This window comes from Rhinatrema bivittatum, chromosome 1 (genome assembly GCF_901001135.1).
Source record: "Rhinatrema bivittatum chromosome 1, aRhiBiv1.1, whole genome shotgun sequence".
Taxonomy (NCBI): Eukaryota; Metazoa; Chordata; class Amphibia; order Gymnophiona; family Rhinatrematidae; genus Rhinatrema; species Rhinatrema bivittatum.
The window spans coordinates 719,023,668-719,044,593 of NC_042615.1; positions in this window are offsets into that span (position 1 = coordinate 719,023,668).

The following is a 20,926-nucleotide window of genomic DNA, read 5'->3' on the forward strand; positions in this document are numbered from 1 at the left end:
ACAGAGTCAGCTCAAGAAGAAGAAAGAAGACATGTGAAGAGGAGCTCCGAGTCCTGGGCCTGACCCTAGACCAAAGCCCAGGTGTTGGGATCATGCCTCCAGGACATTGGATCAGGTAAGTCCTTTCATATTTTTTTGGCTTGGTGTTTGCTCAGGTTTTGGCTGGGGCCCTGTCATTGGGCCGGGTCTAGGCCAAAACCCCGGTGTCGTGCTCAGGCATGGGCCATGGCCCTGTGTAGGGCCATGGCGTATAACTAGGTGAGGCCCTGGCCTTGGGCCTAGGCCTAGGTCAAGGTAATGGAGACATGCTCACGCCTAGGCCAAGGCTTTGGGTCTTGGCCTAATCACTAGGCAAAGTCCAGCTTCAGGCCTAGGCCAATGGGTGAATTTTTTTTTTTGTGCTTTTCAGAACGAAAATGAAAATCCAAAGAAATTTTGTCTAATTTCAAATCATTTCATTTTGAGAACATAATGAAACAAAATAGGAAATTTCATCCAATTTCTTATTTCGTTTCTCCCGAATAGCTATCCCTAATAAATGCTAGAATGTAGGCAGTAAAAAATGTTGCCAATATCATGTCCATGATAATAGCATGCTAGCAATCAAAAAATGCAATTATTAAATTGCATGATAGCATTAGAACATAAGAACATAAGAAATTACCATGCTGGGTCAGACCAAGGGTCCATTAAGCCCAGCATCCTGTTTCCAACAGAGGCCAAACCAGGTCACAAGAACCTGGCAAGTACCCAAACACCAAGAAGATCCCATGCTACTGATGCAATTAATAGCAGTAGCTATTAGCTAAGTACACTTGATTAATAGCAGTTTTAATGGACTTCTCCTGCAAGAACTTATCCAAACCTTTTTTGAACCCAGCTACACTAACTGCACTAACCAAGTCCTCTGGCAACAAATTCCAGAGCTTAATTGTGCATTGAGTGAAAAAGAATTTTCTCTGATTAGACTTGCTAATTTCATGGAATGCTCCCTGGTCCTTCTATTATCTGAAAGTGTAAATAACCGATTCACATCTACTCATTCAAGACCTCTCATGATCTTAAAGACGTCTATCATATACCTCCTCATCCATCTCTTCTCCAAGCTGAATAGCCGCAACTTCTTCAGCCTTTCCTCATAGGGGAGCTGTTCCATTCCCTTTATCATTTTGGTTGCCCTTCTCTGTACTTTCTCCATCGCAACTATATCTTTTTTGAGATGCGGCAACCAGAATTGTACACAGTATTCAAGGTGCGGTCTCACCATGGAATGATACAGAGGCATTATGACATTTTCTGTTTTATTAACCAATCCCTTCCTAATAATTCCTAACATTCTGTTTGCTTTTTTGACTGCTGCAGCACACTGAGTTGATGATTTCAAAGTATTATCTACTATGATTCCTAGTTCTTTCTCCTGGGTGGTAGCTCCTAATATGGAAACTAATATCGTGTAACTACAGCAAGGCTTATTTTTTACTATATGCAACACCTTGCATATGTCCTCATTAAATTTCATCTGCCATTTGGATGCCCAATCTTTCATTGTTGCAAGGTCCTCCTGTAATGTATCACAATCCTCTTGTGTTTTAACTACTCTGAATTATTTTGTATCATCCGCAAATTTAATAACCTCATTCATCGATTCATTTCCAGATCATTTATAAATATATTGAAAAGCACCGGTCCAAGTACAGATCCCTGAGGCACTCCACTGTTTACCCTTTTCCACTGAGAAAATTGACCATTTAATCCTACTCTCCTGTCTTTTAACCAGTTTGTAATCCACAAAAGGACATCGTCTTCGATCCCATGACTTTTTAGTTTTTTAGAAGCTTCTCATGAGGGACTTTGTCAAACGCCTTCTGAAAATCCAAATACACTACATCTACTGGTTCACCTTTATCCACATGTTTATTAACCCCGTCAAAAAAATGAAGCAGATTTGTTAGGCAAGTCTTCCCATGAGTAAATCCATGTTGACTGTTCCATTAAACCATGTCTTTCTATATGCTCTACGATTTTGATCTTTAGAATAGTTTCCACTATTTTTCCTGGTACTGAAGTCCGGCTCACTGGAGCCCTTTTTAAATATTGGGTTTACATTGGCAACTCTCCAGTCTTCAGGTACAATGGATGATTTTAATGACAGGTTACAAATTTTAACTAATAGATCAGAAATTTCATTTTTTAGTTCCTTCAGTACCCTAGGATGCATACCATCCAGTCCAGGTGATTTGCTACTCTTTAGTTTGTCAAGCTGGCCTACTACATCTTCCAGGTTCACAGTGATTCGGTTCAGTTTGTCTGACTCATCACCCTTGAAAACCATCTCCTGAACTGGAAAACTTTAGGTAGTGTCTAAAATACTAAATAGCATTGGAGACGCTAAACAAATTCTGCAGCATGCTAAAATAAGCATGTTCAGTCCTCTATCCCTTTTGGCTCCATATTCTTCCATCAGAATTGTATAAAGTAAGCCTGGTACATGCTGCTGTCTATCGGTACCCAGAAGAGAAGCAGGAGAGCTGTTGGACCCCCGAGGCTGAGGCGATGAAGAAAGGAAATAGATCAATAAATAGAACTAGAAAAGGTGCATCTCATGCCTTGATAGTAGATGGAAGGGAGACAGGAGCATGAAGCTCTTAAGGAGGTGGAAGAGAAGGGGGAAGCAGGAAAGCACTGAACAGGATAAGAAGGAAATGCGGGATGAAGCTGATGCACACCCATGCTAGCCAGCACATGTTGTGCTTCCCACAATCGAAATAGCATTGGTGATAGAGGTGTTAGTACCTAGAGATTATTCTGTGGATTATATGGAGCGAGCGCAAAGATTATTAAGTAGCAAGAAATGCAATTAGAGACCAAGAAATGTTGGCAGAAAGATACAAAAATAGTCCCAACTGTTGACTTGATTAAGAAGAATTTCCAAACACAACTTGATGTGTTGCTTATAGATATTACACCCCTGAATTCCAGAAATGGGCACTTTTTTTTAGCACATTGCAAGACTTAAGAAGAATACTAGCAATAAATCTGAGAGATTGAGATCATTCCTAATATACCCTGGCTTACAAAAGAGGTTCATTTCCGTCAAGATGTGTACAAAACAAACACATTTTGGAGAAACTTCCTCCAGAGTCCAATCTGATTCTGGAGTTAATAACAGAGAACTCAACACTGCTTTATAGCAAAGACTGCAGTAGAAAAGCTCAGGCAGCCAAGGAACAAATTTGGTAACACATCGCCAGACATGTCACCATCCTCAGGATCAAGCATATGAAACATAGACATCAGCAGCATATCAAACAGGAAATTCAATAAAAGTCCAGGAAACCAGCAGGTAGCTGCCTGTGCTCGGTTCACCTCTCACTGCTGGAGTACAGCCTTGCTGACATATTGTATTTGAATATCATTGGCAGGCAATGGCAGCCTTGCTGAGTGCACACAGACAGCTTCAAAATCACAACAGGGGCAAGCTGGTGAGTTACCTGCATGAGAAAACCACTAAATAGCAACACACAGCAAATGTCCTCAAAGGTTCCTTGACTTCTTTATCAAGGTTATAGGAGATTACAAGCTTAGTGGCCGGAGGAGTTTTCAGCAGAGATTGGGCACTGGCAGATACAGGACTATTTGGAAGGAGTGAGGGTAATCCAGGGAAAACCTCATGGGGTCCTAATGTTCTAAGACTTCAATTCATTTGTGATGTGAAGGATATGATAAGTAAGTATGTAAAGCCACAATCCCCACAGGACAGTTGTAGTGTGGCTGTTGCTGGATAGTAGAAGCAGGTGGTGTGATACATTTGTGCGCCCTACCCGGCGCGCACAAATGTACACCCAATTTTATAACATGTGTGCGCTGCCGCGCGCATGTTATAAAATCCGGAGTCAGCGCGCACAAGGGGGTGCACACTTGTGCATCTTGCGCGCGCCGAGCCCTAGGGGAGCCCTGATGGCTTTCCCTGTTCCCTCCAAGGCCGCTCCGAAATCGGAGCGGCCTCGGAGGGAACTTTTTTTCCGCTCCCCCCCACCATCCCCTCCCTTCTCCTAGCTAACCCACCCCCCAGCCCTAGCTAAATGCCCCCCACCTTATTTCAAGTATTTACGCTTGCCTCTGGCAGGTGTATCTTGCACACGCCGGCCGGCTGCCGGTGCGCCATCCCCTGGCACAGCCGCCGTGCCGGAGGCCTCGGTCCCGCCCCTGGACCTGCACCATGCCCACGCCCCTGCCTCACCCCTTTTTCAAAGCCCCGGGGACATACGCGCATCCCGGGGCCTGCGCGCACCACCGAGCCTATGCAAAATAGGCTCGGCGTGCGCAGGAGGGTTTTTAAAGGGTTACGTGCGTAAATCTACCCCAAGTATTCTAAGACAGTACAGTCCATCAACACAGCTATGTTTTGCCAACGGGGCTGCATCAGGAGGGACTCAAAACACAAGTTCTAAACGGAAACAAAACGAAAATATATCAGAACAGAACAGTAAATAGTAATGGCTAATACAGCATCAGAAATAGCAGGTGGAAAACACCTATCAAACTGTAAAGACGCTCAGTGTACAGGGGTTCGCATGAACAATTTCAAGGTCTCCCCTCTAGTGTATAACCTCCCCCCCCTCCACCGAACCTTCCTCCCACACCCCCAACCTCAAAAGTGTAAAAGTGCTCCCACATTGGGGTCTGGGATGCCCCCTAGTCCCAGGCCGGATTGATGCCATTTTTAAAAAAATGTCCCAGGGTCCGGGTCGCTACATAAGACATAAGTACCCCCTGAAGCAGGGTTCAATCCTGAAAAATCAGCTGATATTGGGGCTATGTCATTCTTTGCTTTGTTATATGGGAATTGTATGCCTCATGACTTTGCTCTAATATTTTTTACCTGCATTTTGATAAACTAAAAAAGAACAAGAAAAGGCTATGTTTTGAAACACTATAGTTTCTTAGGATGGATGATTGAGAGGTCCAGGTATTCTCTATGTTCTACATAAAGAGGACTTGCACTTACCCCGGTTTGCTTTTTCATCAGTTCAATTATTGTTTTTGGAGTGTGCCTTTTTTTCTTCGGCTACTGTTTGGCATTTTAGAATGGGCCCGGCCATGCACGTATTCCCTGATACATGCCAAAGTGCCAGCCTGTCTGAAAGGGGTGGGGCAGGGGGCGGGGCCTGGGTGGGGAGGGGTGAGGCGGCCCGGGACAGCGCCATCAGATGCTGTTTCGAGGAAGCGTGTTCTGGCAGCTGGCCGCAGAAGATACTTCTGCTCCAGATAAGCAATAAGAATTGAAATTTTAAAAAAGGGGTTAGTTAGGATTAGTTTAGAGGTCGGGGATGAGAGGGGAAAAGGAGGAAGGGTAAAGAGGGGTAAAGGAAAGTTCCCTCCCTGGAGCAGACTGAGAGGGAACTGGGCAAAGGCCCGATCGCGTCACCGCACGCACTATAGAAAATCTCCCCCCGCCCCCGCACATGTGTACGCAGATGTTAAAATCCGGCACGCATTTGCATGCTACTATCATATTTTATTAGATGCGCGTGGCGACGTGCGCATGTTATAAAATGATTGTGTTCATGTGCATGGTCCGGGAACTGCGCATTCGTGGACATGCGCACGCTGCTCTTAAAATCAACCTCGACATGCACAGTTTACAAACTTGTACAGTGCAAGAAAACACCAGAATATTTACATCATGAAACTACACATTACAAAATGCAGAAACATTTTCCATAGCTATATCATATTTTCAACTTCCTCTGTGTTTTCTCTGCGCCAAAAGCTTCAGTGCATGAAAGAATCTTTTTCTCATCACGTCAGTATTTAACAAATATTAATTAACAGAAGCATGACAGCAATATCACTAAATACCAGTGAAGTATGGCTGTTATTGAACTGAGGACAAGCTAAGTTTGTCTGTCCTGGAAGATGCAAAGGTATCCTTGTTTTAGTATATGCATCTTCTTTATTTTTCAGTTCAGAGAGCTATGCCAAGAAGTTTGCTTTGACATACAACACTTTTAATTACAGTCTGCCTAATTGTAGACACCAAATGCACTCATTACTAAAACACAAAGAACATTGGAATCTCTAAATTAGTTCTCTCTCAAATATCTTTTAATTACACACACATTGGTTGCATTTTGTTGCTACATGCTTTAAGTCTCTATTTCAACATTGGGGCATATTGTTTTCTGTGTTCCCACTTACTCCTTTCTAGTTACTTTGAGGCTAACTTTCAAACAAATGCGCGTGATGGCATATATGCATGTAAGTGGCTGCATGTAGTTTTACCATTGTGTGTAATATGTATCACATTTACATATATAATAAAATATGCATATTTTACCCCACAACATTTGCATGTATGTAGGCTAATGTGCAAATAAATGCAATGCATTGAAACCATGTATTTCAGTGCATTAAATGTGCTTACTCAACACACACGTTTTTAAAATATATGCATATATATTTTTTAATGCAAAAATAAATTGACTTATTTGCTTAAGTCAGGATTTACATGTGTACACTGGTGTATTTTAAAACATATATGCGTGAGTGAACTTACCAGTTTATCCATTTAGTCTACCAGTTTCCCAGACCAACTCCAGGTCATTGAAACCCTCCTGGTTCTTTAGTATGAGATCCCCATAGTTCACTAAGACCTCCCACCCACTCAGTACTACACAACAAACATGTTTAATATCACTTACAGCAGATAATTAGCAGGTGTAAAAATATACAAGTTGGAAAATGTGTGCACATAAGTGTCTTTTAAAATAACAACTTACTCACATAACTGTTGACTCCACCAGGAATGCCCTTCATTTCCCCTTTTTTAAGAGTGTGTATGTGCACATGAAAGTGAAAATATATGTTTAGTTTGGACTTTTATAAAATATGGAATATAGAAGTAGAAGCTACTTACGCATATATATATATGCTAATTTTTATACACATAATGTTTTGAAAATTCACCTTTTTGGTTTTATAGTGAGATCCCTGTATCACGAATGTGAGGATCTATTGCCAACTTCACTTTCTGTCTGCAGATGGCACTGTGAGCTGCTTAGACTATCTATCCTGTCCTCCCAGCTCTGTTCCCCCACCTCCCTCCAGTAGCCATCTTGTTTTCTGCCTAAATCTGCTTTTATACTCAGGCTTTTTGTCAGTCATTTGCCAGAGCTTGGTCCTACTTTCTGGTCCTTGAATTCTGGCTCTCTCCTTGTTGCCTGAAGACTTCTTTGACCCCATTTTCTGCCTTCAGCATTCCTGTTTGACCTCTTTGGGTTCTAGTTTCCTGGTATGCTCCAGCTTCCTGCTCTGCTCCAGGCTTCTTACTCCTTGTTTATTTTGGGGGCTACCCCAGTTTCTCATATCTCACCAATCACCACCACCTGAGGAGAAGGTGGTTGGTATAGGTGGAAGGACTTCTACCAACAGCTGCCTGGATTTGCCTTTCCAAATGTTAGGCCACTCATTCCTGGGGAAACCTACAGATTCTTGATATCACAACTAACTAGAATATGTGCAAGAAAAAGTTTTGGTTTGTTTCATTAATTTATTTTTGGGGCATTTTAAATTCAGTTTTTGTTTTCAGTGGTTTTTTTTATCCATTTTTTATTCAATTAGTTTTCTGCAAAGTGCACACTATTTGCCATTATTGAGCTATACAAACATTTTTGGCATTTTTGCATTTTTTTATATAAAAGGAAACAAAACAAAAAATGGCCTCTTTCATCCCATTTTACACATTCTTTTCAAACCAACACATTTACTAAAAGCTTCCTGAAGGTTTATAGCCTCACATGCTCTTGGACCTTTCAGAAATCCAGGGATTATTTGGAAGTATTGACTTATTTTTTTTAAAGGGCAGGTAGGTGAGTAGAAGCTGGGAGGGGGGGAGGGGAAGTATGAACCTAATCACCATTTTTTTTGTTAAAAGGTGAGCAGGTTGGACGAGGACCCCAAACATTAAAAAACAAACAAAAAACTAAACAAACAGAAAATAAAATTATTCTGGGTCAGGCAGACATCAGAGTTTGCTATCCAGGCAGCTAAACGTTTTCTCCAATCAGTCCTCAAGACAAAGATTCTTTAAGTTTGAAATTATTTATTGTACAGGTAGATTCTACTTACAATTGATGCATCTCAAATGTAAGCCCCAAGGCAAAGATCTTTGGTAACTGGAGACAGGGTAGCAAAAGGGAGAAAGAGGTCTTTGTGTTGCAGGAGTTGGTTTATGGTAGAGGTAGGAAGCATGAGGGCTGTGAGGCTGATTTAGTCTTCAGAAGAAGGCAGTAAGAGAAAAGGTAAAAACTCAATTGTTTCAGGGAGTTTTACAGAGCGCTGCTAGCTCAGAAGGAAGTGTGGGGTGATCTGAACTCTCGAGAGCTGCTAAAGGAACGCCTCCACAAGCTGGGGGCAGGGGGCAATGTCCAATGGCAGTGAGCCTAAGAATCATGTAACACAGGGGGAGCATGAAGGGCAGTCCCTTGAGCCTATAAGGCACCTAGGAAGACTCAAGTTAGATTGAGGGGCATTCAAGCTCTTCCGATAGTGAGAGAAAGTGGAGAGGGGAGGGAGCTTCTCTTAAGGGCAAGGCTCACAGACTTTTATCATGGGTTACAAAAAGTGTTTCAGTATCAAGAATCCTCAGAAGGGAAGACTGCACTAAACACAGTTAAACTACAGTATATACAGATACAGATATGTACCCACTGCTGGGGACAGAACAAAAATACAAGATAGGCAGCACAACTGCCACAAACAAAATAACACAAAGACAATGAAAAATGATGTCACAAAAAAATTGAGGATAAAATGGAAAACACTTCAGCTGTCAGTTAAATGAGGTTTAGCATGTCTTAAGCTTAAAGAATCTTAAAGCATGTCCTAATCTTAAATAATCTTAAAGAATTTTCAGTAGACTGCTGTTCTGCTACATGTGGGTATGGAAATCCACACAAAGAGCCCAGATCCTGTAGACTACCTCTTGCTGGACAGGATCCAGTTCACTAGACACTTCACACATAGATACTACATACTTCACTCACACACTCACATGTCAGAACTATACTACATGCTAGGCCAATTAATATTAATATTTATTATTTGGTAATATTAATATTTATATCATATGTGCCTGGTTATAACAGTAATGAAGAAGAAATATACATAGTAGATAACAGAAATAATAATAATCACAATAATAATAGTGTAACACATCCCTTACATAAAGCTGCCAGTGTGGAAGAGTACAGGGGCACAGCATGTTTTTCAGTCCATCTGACTTTTTTCTTGTATGAGTCTGCTCTCTTATTATGCTGTATTGTGGAGGGCAGGACATCCCCCTGAAACTCCAACACACAGAGCAGCTGCCACATAGTTATGCTGTGCATGTTGAGAGGAGATTGTATCAGAGGTCTGTTAATCTATAACCTTATGTGTACATGACTTTCTGCCAGCAGAAGGCAATTGTGTGGTGATATTCAAGCAGCAAGCAATTTTGACAGAGATTAACCATTAACCTAGGTGTCAGGGATAGTTCTCTGTGGCTCTACACATTTGTAAGTTAACTGGTTCTGAGTTAGTTCCCAGAATTAGTTCCCTTACATTCCCCCCTCCCCCAACCCCTAGGGTCTAGAGAAGGCAACTGACACATGTCAATAAAAGACTTCCTGCTTAATAGACACACTAGTAAGGCAACATAAGGAATCGGCTTGGTGCAGTTCCATTTTCAGAGCGAACTCATAGTCCCATCGGGGAGCAGGAATGTCCTGCCCTTCAGTCTGGTACATGCAGGTGTTGGCACGGATGCAGTGATGAGCTGCCCTGCCCTGTGCTTCAGTGTGGGTTCTGGATTCCAGGTAAATTCATTTAGGGGAATACATCCAATAATAGGTGACAGACGTCAATGCAGCATCAGGTGTGTGTTGGTGAGAAGAGGATCATCCATAATGAGAACTGCAAGCACTTTCTCTGCTTTTCAGGCAAAGCAATAGAACATGATTAATAAAGACATATAACAATTTTACTCCCCTTTAGTATACCTTTCAGAGTTAACAACAATTGTGTTGGTGTGTCCCTTTATCTTTACTACCCAGGTAGTTCCTTTGGTAACTTGGGCAATGATCTATATCTTTGCCCAGTTGCCACTGCTAGGCACTGTGACCTAAATTTTCATTTCTGCAACTCATTGGAATCAAATTGCTATGGAGATGGGATTTTGGAAATGGGAACAACCAGGGCCTGTTCACAAATTAATTGCACAATTTTTGTATTCTTCTTTCTGTATCAGACTGATTGTGCACAGCACATTCATCTTCCCCTTGTAATCCAAAACTGTAACTTCTTCTAAGACCTCTATGGCTTTCAGACTCAGCTCAGCACAAGAAGCAATGTGGTCTTAGGTGCCTTTAGATCAGAGCTTTCCAAACTTTTCATGTTGGTGACACACTTTTTAGACAAACAAAATTTCACGACACGGTAATTCAGTCTACTAGTAAACCAGAGGTTAAAGGTTAAACGAACGAAACATATTTCGACAATTTATGTATGTTTCCTTAAATATATACATAAATAAAATGTTTCACGACACAACCTATCTCATGAAAACCTTAAATTTATATTAAAAATATATATTCCAAGATTCATGTTATTGTTATAATTTATGAGAAACAATAATAAAACAAATTGTCTGTCCCCCACACACTCATCTCTCTCCTCCCCCCAGCACATGTCTGGCCCCCACACACTCATATCTCTCCCCCTCAAGCACATGTCTGTCCCACCAGCACGTTTGCCCCCCACTCACTCATCTCTCTCCCCCCAGCACATGTCTGGCCCCCACACTCATGTACCTCGTCTTTTTGATTGTTGCCAGTTAAGTGCTTCACTCCCTTCCATGATCACCAGACACTGCTGCTTGCAATGGCCAGGCCTCATTGGCAGCAGCAGCCAATGCAAGGATGGCTGGGCTCGTTCCACCCACCAAGCCCCCCAAAAAAACGCGATTGACAGCAAAAATCACCCAATAATAAGCAACCCATAAACTGAAAAAAAAAAGTGAATCTCTAGAAAAAAAAAAGCCCAAACTCGCATCAGAGTTGACCGGGCTTGCGCGACACACCTGCACACTGCAGGCGACACACTAACGTGTCCCGACACACAGTTTGGAAAGCTCTGCTTTAGATGGTTTAAACCCTAAACCTGTTCGAATTAGCTTCTGTGTCTGAGGGGTAATGTATATTGGGTCTAGGTTGTGCATGCCCACCCCTTCGACACATGGACTAATAAGATGGGGTATTTTGGCAAGAGTGTGCATTTTCCAAATTTCTAGCACTTCTGTCTTTAGGGTTGTGAGTTGCACCACCATCTTTTGTCAGGAAGTAATGTTGCCTTCCAATGGCCTTTTATTTAACTCTTACAAGGCTAGTGACAGTTTGTATGTTCAATTTTTTTAAGGAATCTGCATTGTGCTTTCTCAGCTGTTGCTTGAATAAACCATTCATTTGTTCTATTAACTCAGCTGCCTGCGGGTAATAGGTAATGTGTGTGACCCAGCTAATATGGTTTTCCGTAGCCCAGGATTGAACTAAATGACAAGTAAAATAGGATCCATTGTCTGATTGAATTTCATTGGGCATGCTGTAATGTGAAATAATAATCTCAACAGCTTTTATGGCATTTTGCTGAGTTGCCCATATTGACTCACCTGTGATAACAGCATAGAGCCTATGTAATATATCTGCCAGATCTGTGCTGCTTGCTTACCTCTCTTGATGTGCCTTAATCCCTGTACTGGAGGCCTAAGCAATCTCTGATTTGTTGGCAGATTTCACACTGAGAATTAACTTGCATTGATCTGTCTCTAGTTAATGGCATTATAATAGCTTTGTAATGCCCTCCTGGGAATATGTGCCTCTGTTTACTCCTGGCTTTAATATTTTGCTTAGCCCTGATTGAGAACGCCACTAGGGGATCCTGCTGCCAACTCTGCCACTCAAAATCCAAGCATTTTAATGCTGATGAATGATGTTAGCACTGGAATCTTGACTGTAGGAAGAGAGAAGAGGGTCACAGGAGCAGCCTTTGATGGTGGTTTCAGTGCTGAGGAATCCGATGGATGAAAAGGGCATCAAAAGAAGTTTGAGGCTGATGTTGATATTAGCCCTACTGGAAGTCAGGTATCTACTTTGAGTATTCCTCCTTGAAGAAGGAAACAATTTAGACTGGTAAAGCCTTGTTGAAAATTGGCAGATTAGTTTCTGTTGTCAAACTATAATTTCTCTTTTTTTTTTTGTCATCTGACTGTTCAAGTGAACTTTTCTTTGTAGAAAACAAGTCAGACAGATTATGTGACGTTGTGCAATATTTTTCATTCATATTAAAGCATTATAGGAGATATTGAAAGCAAGAGAATACCTTGGGAAAGCTGTGATTGCCCATACTTCCTCAGTAATGAAAAACTGTTTTTTTTGATTGAAAATTAAGTGGCTGTTTTTTAAACATTCAAGCAAAACAAAGAAGAGCGAGTGGTTAATAATGAGTCTAAAATTAAACAAATGGATAGTACTCAGGAAGTCATTATTAAGGACAAAGTAATTTCATCTGCTAAATTAGAAAATTTGGAAAATGCTGTAAGGCAGCAGAATTTGCCTCTCATGGGGTTTTCTACTCTCAATTGAGCTGCCATCTATATGCCTTGCTTCTTCAGCTGTCTTTTCTCCTCCACGCCCCCCCCTTCACCCTACACACAGGGTACCTGATGATGATGTCATCAAGGAGGGACCAGAGAGACCTATTTCATTTGAAGCCTGAGGCACACATTTGCCAGCATGCTATTGAAACCATGTGCCAAAGGTATGTGCCCCTGGAGTTAATTCTTGAAAACTTATTGAGACGTCTTTTTCTCTGTTTGATGGGGAAGGAAAGAAAGGGTAAGCCTTCTATCTCCTCTAGGGATTTGTAGGAGAAAAAGATTCATTTTCAGTTCATTTTTGAGAGTTTTGTTTTTCATAATTCTTGGTTTGTGGATTGCTTGATTCATTTTCATTCATGAGAAAAAAATTAATCAAACAATTAGAACTCCCTCCAAAAAAAACAAACAAATCCTAAAAACAAGGCCACCCAGGGCCTGCCACCTGCCCATTCAAAAAAATGCCAGGGCCGGGTCACCTCACCCCTATTTATCCGGTCCAGTGGGGATCTGCCAACTTTGGCCTAGGCCCAGGCCGAAGCCTCAGACTTACGTAGGCTGAGGGCGTAGTAGGTCACTGCAACCTCGACCTCCTCAAGGCCAAGACTTCAGCCTGAACCAGAAGGCCAGGTCTTGAAGCCGAGGCCTTGGTCCAGACCCAGGCCCGACACCACAACCCGACCCAAAGGCCAAGGCCCCAGCGTTGAGACCCAGCCTTTGTCAGATACCCAACAGATAAGTTAATTTTTTTTTTGTTTAATTTTTGGGAGTCTCAGCAAAGGCCTCAACATCAGCCTGTGCCTCTGCCAAGATCCCAGTGTCATGCTCAGTTTTAGGACACAGCCCCTGCTTTGGGCCTTGGCCTATTTCCTAGGCAAGGCCCCAGCTTCGGGTCTTGCCAAGGCACCAGCGTTGCGATCGGCCATAGGCTAAGGCCCCAGCTTTGGGCCTAGACCTAGACCTTAATATTAGTTTAAACAAAACAGACAAATAAGATTTGTTTCATTCAGGGGGCCCCGATTCATTTTGGGGCCCCCCCAAATGAAACAAATTAGCCTTATTCTTTGTGTTTTGCAGTTTCATTTTAAACAAATGCACATCCCAATCTCCTCTCTGTTTTACTTTTGAGGCAAGACCTAAATAATTTGCATGACCAACAGATTGTGGTTTAACCCTAGTGACTTGAATTTAGATGACTTGTTTAATTCTGGGACCTCTTTAATTCTGGGCAATAGACTTCCATCACCTCAGCCTGTAGCTCAATTTCAGCTGGGATCTCCTTTAAGTATAGTAGCTCCTGGAGGCATTTGTGTTGATTCTTCTCCCGGTTTAGCTCAGAGAAATGGGTTAGAGGTTGCAGTTGGGGCTGAGAGTCTTGCTGGCAGCTATGATGTAACAGCTAGTGAAGCTGTTGATACACCCTTTCGAGTGTTTAACTCTATAGGATGTCCTTTGCCTATGTTTGAGCCTCTGCTTCCCATCTATACACCAGCTCCCCTGCCACCTGTTGTTTCTCTTTCTAATGAAGCACCTGGGCTGTGGAAAAACCTGGGAACATCTCTTTGACTGATGTGTGGCATGTAGTTAGAAGGACTGAAAAAACTCTATCACATTCTGTTTGCTTGTTCACTGGTGTTACCAAGACTAAACTTGAAGAACATGAGTCAAGGTTGTCCGAACTGGAGAACTCTGTATCAGGAAGGGGTCCCCCTGGACACTTCCTTGCAAGCTGCTAATCTGGCTCAGATTAAAGATAGTTTAATTTTGCATAACCAATTGGAATTTATGGAAAATTCTTATATGTGAATAATTTATGTTGTTTTTAAAATTTTCTTCAGATGAGGCGTCACCATTTGAAATATTGAAAAAGTACTTAAGGAAAGTCCTGAGTAGTCTGGAAGATATATTACCTGCTTTGTTGAAGATTTAGAGGTGAATTTTAAAAGCCTGGCTTGCGCCAAAATCAGGAGATACGCACATAAGTCAGGCTTCTGCGCACCCACCTAATTTTAAAAGTCACACAAATGCATGATTCTCCTGCTGTGTGTGCATCTCAAACATTTCCAAAAATTGGTGGGGCTTGGCCTAGATGGACATGGGAGTTTTAGGGCAAGACCAAAAAATGTATGTGTACCTATTTACTCGCCGGGCGTGGCCCAGATCCTCTGCCACTTACTTCCGCTAGAGATGAGGTGTAAGTAAAAAAAATAAAAAGAAGAGCCATTTCTCAGGGGTTCAAAGTGTCTGGGGTAACTGGGGTGGGGGTGGGGGGTAGAGTGCAGACTATCAAACCAGGGGGACGAACTGATGAAACGTGCAATGGCGTGGATTCGTACCCCTTTTAAAATTCCCTCACTTACGCAGAAGTGGGATTTACGCACATAGACACGTGCCCACTTAAAATTGGGTGCACATATGCACTTGGTCAGGCTCTGTCGTATATCTGGGCACACACCAAAGTGCGCCGACTCACTGGTTTGAAGTTACTGTCTCTATGTATTCTTAAATTAAAAAAAAAATCTCCTCTGAAGATAAAGTTGGGATGGATACTCTATGGCCAGGTATTTTTAATGTTTCTGTTTTTTTAAAAGCCTCATTAAATGATATGCCAGTAAAAGCAACACTATTAGTGTTATTTTTGTGCGAAATAAGATAAAGATTAGTGTTTCAAAAGCACTTTAGAAAAAAGGATTTTCTTTTTATGGGAATAATCTGTTTTACTTTATATGATTTCCTATTAATCATATAAAAGACAAGATCCAGATTTCACATTATATACCTTAGATTATGAAAATTGTTACCGTAAATGTTTTGGCACTTTGGGCTTCATTTTCCAATATCGCATTGGTAACGCATTAGGGGGCGTTACCAATGCAAATGAGGCTTCTTTCATGCAGTGGGGAAACATCGCGTGCGGCGATGTTTTCGCCATTCGCGAAAACATTAGCACCGCACGCGATCTTTTCCCAGTGTGCGATGATTCTTTCGGTGGAGAGAGAGAGAGAGAGAGTGAGAGGGTTGGGGGCCACTTTCGCATTCCACATGAGACCTACGGAAAGAACAGTGGTCTCTAGTGAAGATTTGCTGGCCGTTGGAGTGAGGAAACTCACTCCAAGAGGAGATTTGGGCAACGTTCTCTCCACCTAGCTTGCTGGACACTCTACCTGGGCAACAACAAGCTAGGTGGAGAGAACGTTGCCCAAATCTCCTCTTGGAGTGAGTTTCCTCACTCCGACGGCCAGCAAATCTTCACTAGAGACCACTGTTCTTTCCGTAGGTCTCATGTGGAATGCGAAAGTGGCCCCCAACCCCCGACGCTGATACCTAATCCCCACCCCGAGTTAGTAGGTGGCCCTCCCATAGGGGTTAAAATACCTGTCTAGGGCATAGGCACTATAGTAAGTCTCTCTCTCTCTCTCTCTCTCTCTCTCTCTCTCTCTCTCTCTCTCTCTCTCTCTCTCTCTCTCTCTCTCTCTCTCTCTCTCTCTCTCTCTCTCTCTCTCTCTCCCTGGAACTATCGTGGATGGCGATAATCCTTTTCTGGCCCATAGCGCAGTCCATAACGCAAATTTGAGGGTTGTAGTTATTAGCCGCGCTAACACTGCGGCTGTTTCACCGCACACGATAAACAGGTTCCCGCTTTACATATGCTCCGCCCCCTGAATACCAAATTACTAATTTGCATTCGCAAATCGCGTTAACAGCTGTTAACGCGATTTGCGAATTTATCGCACGCGGTAAAGTGCTTGGAAAATGAGGCCCTTTGTTAGTAAGAATTTAATCAAATATATATATGCGTGCCACCCTGTAAACCGTTGTGATGGTGCACTACTAAACGACGGTATAGAAAAGATTTTAAATAAATAAATAAATACTTATATTTCCCATGCAATGAGGCGTCGGAGGACGCAGTTCCACCTGGTGCATCAGAAAGTATTGATTTACAAGGTATTTTCTTTCTTGAATTTCCTTGAATATGCTTGGGTACATATCAAAGAAATAAGTATGCTTTTTTAGACCCACTTCAACTAAGAACATAAGAAATTGCCATGCTGGGTCAGACCAAGGGTCCATCAAGCCCAGCATCCTGTTTCCAACAGAGGCCAAACCAGGCCACAAGAACCTGGCAACAGGAAACATTCCTGAAGAATAAAATGAGATGCTTTGATCCTGTGACTATAAATATGGTTGGATAGGCTATTAGAAGACATTTAAAGTTTGGGAGGTTTCCTTGTAAAATGCTTCTTTTTTTTCCCTTTATAACCCCCAATGAAAAAACTGGTATATCATAATGTTGCATATATGTAATTGGCATCTTTTGACTTTTCATGATTTCTTGATTTATTTTATTTTGATATGATGATTTAAATCCCAATAAAAATTAAATAAAAACATTTGTATCTGATTAATGCCTTTGATTCCACCTGCTGAAATGTTTAACAGATTTTTAAGGGAAGTTTTATAAGTCCCAGAGCAAGCTTTACTCCCAGTTACAAGGGCTTTTTACATTCCCTTATTTAAGAGGCATGAAAATGTGGCTACTCAGAATAATTTACCTACTATCTCAGAAGGCAGTCTAGATTTAATAGCTTTTCTGGAAACATCGGACAAGGCTTTAGCCAAACCCTCTATCCAGATAATAACATCGGTATTGGTTCCTGATAGAGACTGGCTTCTGAAATTATTTTTTAAACTCAGGATGAATTATTTGTTTTAAACTTAAAATTCGGATTTTTCCTGATATTGCTAAAATCACTTAGAGGAAGAGAAGGCAATTTTTGCTGATGAGGCCTGGAATTCTTCAATTCAGGGCCTTATTTTTTCTAAAATGTCCTTGTAGATGTTTGGTGAAATCTAATAATGCCTCTCATAATTTTTTTGATCCTAGTCAATTGTCTTTATTTCTGAGTGATAGAATTCCTTGAAAGGGGAAATTTCACAAACCTCTTTGCCTGAATTTTCTCATTAAGCGATATATGCTGCTCTCTTGATGCAATCAAGCAAGGTAGAAAGAACATGGAAGAAATCTACTCTGCTTTCTCCTTTCATCACTCCAAATCACATTACATCTTCACTGATGGTAACTGTGCTATTCGTATGTATGACTGTGCATTTAAAACTGCCCCCCAAAACCCAACTCACCACCCAAATCTCACCCCGAGTTATTAGTGCCCCGTCTTACAGTGATATAAATAGTTATCTTTTTGGCATGCTTCTTCTCTCTCTCTCTTTCTGTCTCTCTCTCTAGCCAGCAGCTCAGTAAGTCAGCTTGTGATGTGAAAATAATGCAGGCGTGATAAATTTAGGGCGCATTGCTGTAAAATACCTATGTGAAGCGGTACCAGGAAAATTACACTAACCACACCCCTTTCTTTTTGCTACATTTATAGCAAAATGATGAATCTAGGCCTTGGTTAGGTTACTTCGATTTTTTGTACCTCCTGGTATATCTATTCAAGCTTTTCTTGAGATATTGTGAAAACTTTATAAATAAAATAATAATAATAAAATAACTAGTGTAAAGTATGTACGTACAAAAGTTATGATTACTTTACACGTACTATTTCTGTGGGTGGTCCAGTGGGGGAAAAATAGTTGGCATACTTTGAAATGTAATGGATACAAACTGTTTACCTCCTTGACCTAAATATGCCCTTGGAAGATCCTCATTTTAATCTGGCTAAAATGCACGCGCTTGAACTTGGTAGAGGGCAATTTTCAGTCAGGCCAATTTACCCAGGTAAATAGCCTTGATAATTGCCTCAAAACTGCTTAGCAGGACATCTGTTGTATGCTGTCAAGAAAATTGGCATAAATAGTCCACCGTGACCCATGGGGCACAAAGTGAAAATAAAATTCATAAGACTTCATATATCTTGGATTTGACCTTTGGTCAATACTGGCAATCAGGTAGATTTGAAAAGTTTTGCTTGAGCAAAAACAGCTCCATATATGTGTATGTGGGTCATGCGAGCAACACGAATTAAAAAGCTGGGAAGTATGCATGTGTCTAGAATAAGGAGGCAGAAAAGGAGTGTTCTGGGATAGCCCTTGAATTTTGCAAGGCTGTCCATGGCAGTGTGTACCAAGTTATGCAGGTAACTTTACTACTGGAAATTTTGACATGGGGGGAGGGGAGACAGCCTCTTTTAAAGGGATTTTAAAAGGGCATAGGCCCGTTGATGCGTGCAAGCCCTGGGACGCGCGTATGTCCCGGGGCTTGCAAAAGGGGGTGGGGAGTGGGTGGGTGTGCACCCCTTGCACGCGCCAACCCCGGAATTTATAACATGCGCACGCATGTTATAAAATCAGGCGTAGATTTGTGCGTGCCGGGTTGTGCGCACAAATCTACGCCAGCGCGTAGCTACTAAAATCTGGCCCTATATATATCCCACTGTAACAGAAGCACTTTCAACTCAGGATGGGTTTGGGGGTGGGGGCCATGTTACATTGGTCTGTCTAGGATGCAATGGTCTGTAGACCCTTGTAACACTTCCCTCCTCCAAAACCGACCCTGAGTTGAAAATGCTCCTCTTACAGTGGAATATATATAGTATGTCAGATTGGCCTTTTAATAGACTCTCTCTCTCTCCCCATTTCTGATCATGTGCATAAGGCTCCAACACATGGTAGGGATACTTTAAATGGTATGCATGTATTTGCACACATGATATGAAATTGAGCATATTTTTGCTTGCATGCTCAATTCACACATTTAAGGGTGTACGTGCACACCTTTGAAAATTTACTTAAATGGTTTTGAAATGCCACACAAAACAATAAACCACCAGAATCATGGTAATCCTATGGACAACTGTCTTCAATCATCAGTACGTACAAAATACAATATTTATATTCTTACATTACAACTCTCCTACCCTCTAAAAACTATTACTTATGGCACAACCCATACTGCACTGAACGTTAAGCGTACACATTTCCTGTCTTTAAAGATGAGCATTATAAATTATTTACATTGTCTGAATTTGCTGGTTATGGTAAAGTATTAGAGATAAGTAGATATTATTTATCTGCACAATTGTTTACAAGAACATTTTTATTGTTTCACAACAATCACAACAAAAGATACAATTTAAATTTCATTTTTTCCCAATACATTTAGCTAAGAGTATTCGCTGGATAGTAAACAATCAAGTTCTAAGGGAGACAAATAAATTGAAATGCTTTTGTTTGTACATATAAATGACAACGGAATTATCGCAAAACTACATAAGATGCAATATATTTCTGAAAAATTGCCAAAGATTTCCATGGAATAAATGCCTGAATGAACTTTTAGACAAGAACTATTAGAGAGAAAATTAAGAGAATCCATTAGATGAGTTCATTTGCAAGCTCATATAAAGAATCACAGTATACGATATTTTAGAGAACATTCATGCCATATATTGACAGAGATGTAGTTGCAAACTGCTGGAACAATTGTGTTAAGATGGGGATGTTATATCATGTGGAAATAGAAACAGATAAGATAATGCTGGCAAGAAATAGTGCTTGGATCACATACTATAGTAATTTGAAAATTAATTTGGAGTCCAAATTATTTCTGCATGATTAAGTTTACACACTGAAAATACAGCATCTGCATGCTGCACTGATCAACAGTATATTGTTAGCCACCAGAAATGTCATCACTAAGTTTTGGAAAAAGAATAAAATACCAAATAGGATGGAATGACTTGTTAAAATGCAGAACTGTTTGCTTTAGAAAATCTATGTCCATTATGGATAACTATGAAAATTAGGTCACCATCTGGACACCATTTGTGTAATGTATTGAAATACATTTTAGATTAGCAACAAAACAATTTTATCTGAAATTATTTATTTGGGGGTAAACATGGTATTAAATGTCTACAACATCTTCTTTTATGAGATTGTTATAAATCAACTCCTGACAATGTTATGAATGTTATCTGTTATTTTACTTTTAAGCAGTTTGCTACATTTGTTGAGGACACACAAGAGTATAGTGTGTTGGTAACAATTAGGGATGTGAATCGTTTTTCAACGATTAAAATTATCGTCCGATAATGTTTATATCGTCTTAAATCGTTATAGAACACGATACAATAGAAATTCTAACGATTTATCGTTAAAAATCGTTAAATCGTGTTAGTGCGCACTAACTCGAGTTAGTGCGCACTAACTCCCCGTTAGTGCGCACTAACTCAATTTAGTGCGCACTAACTGAAAATGATACAAATAAACACT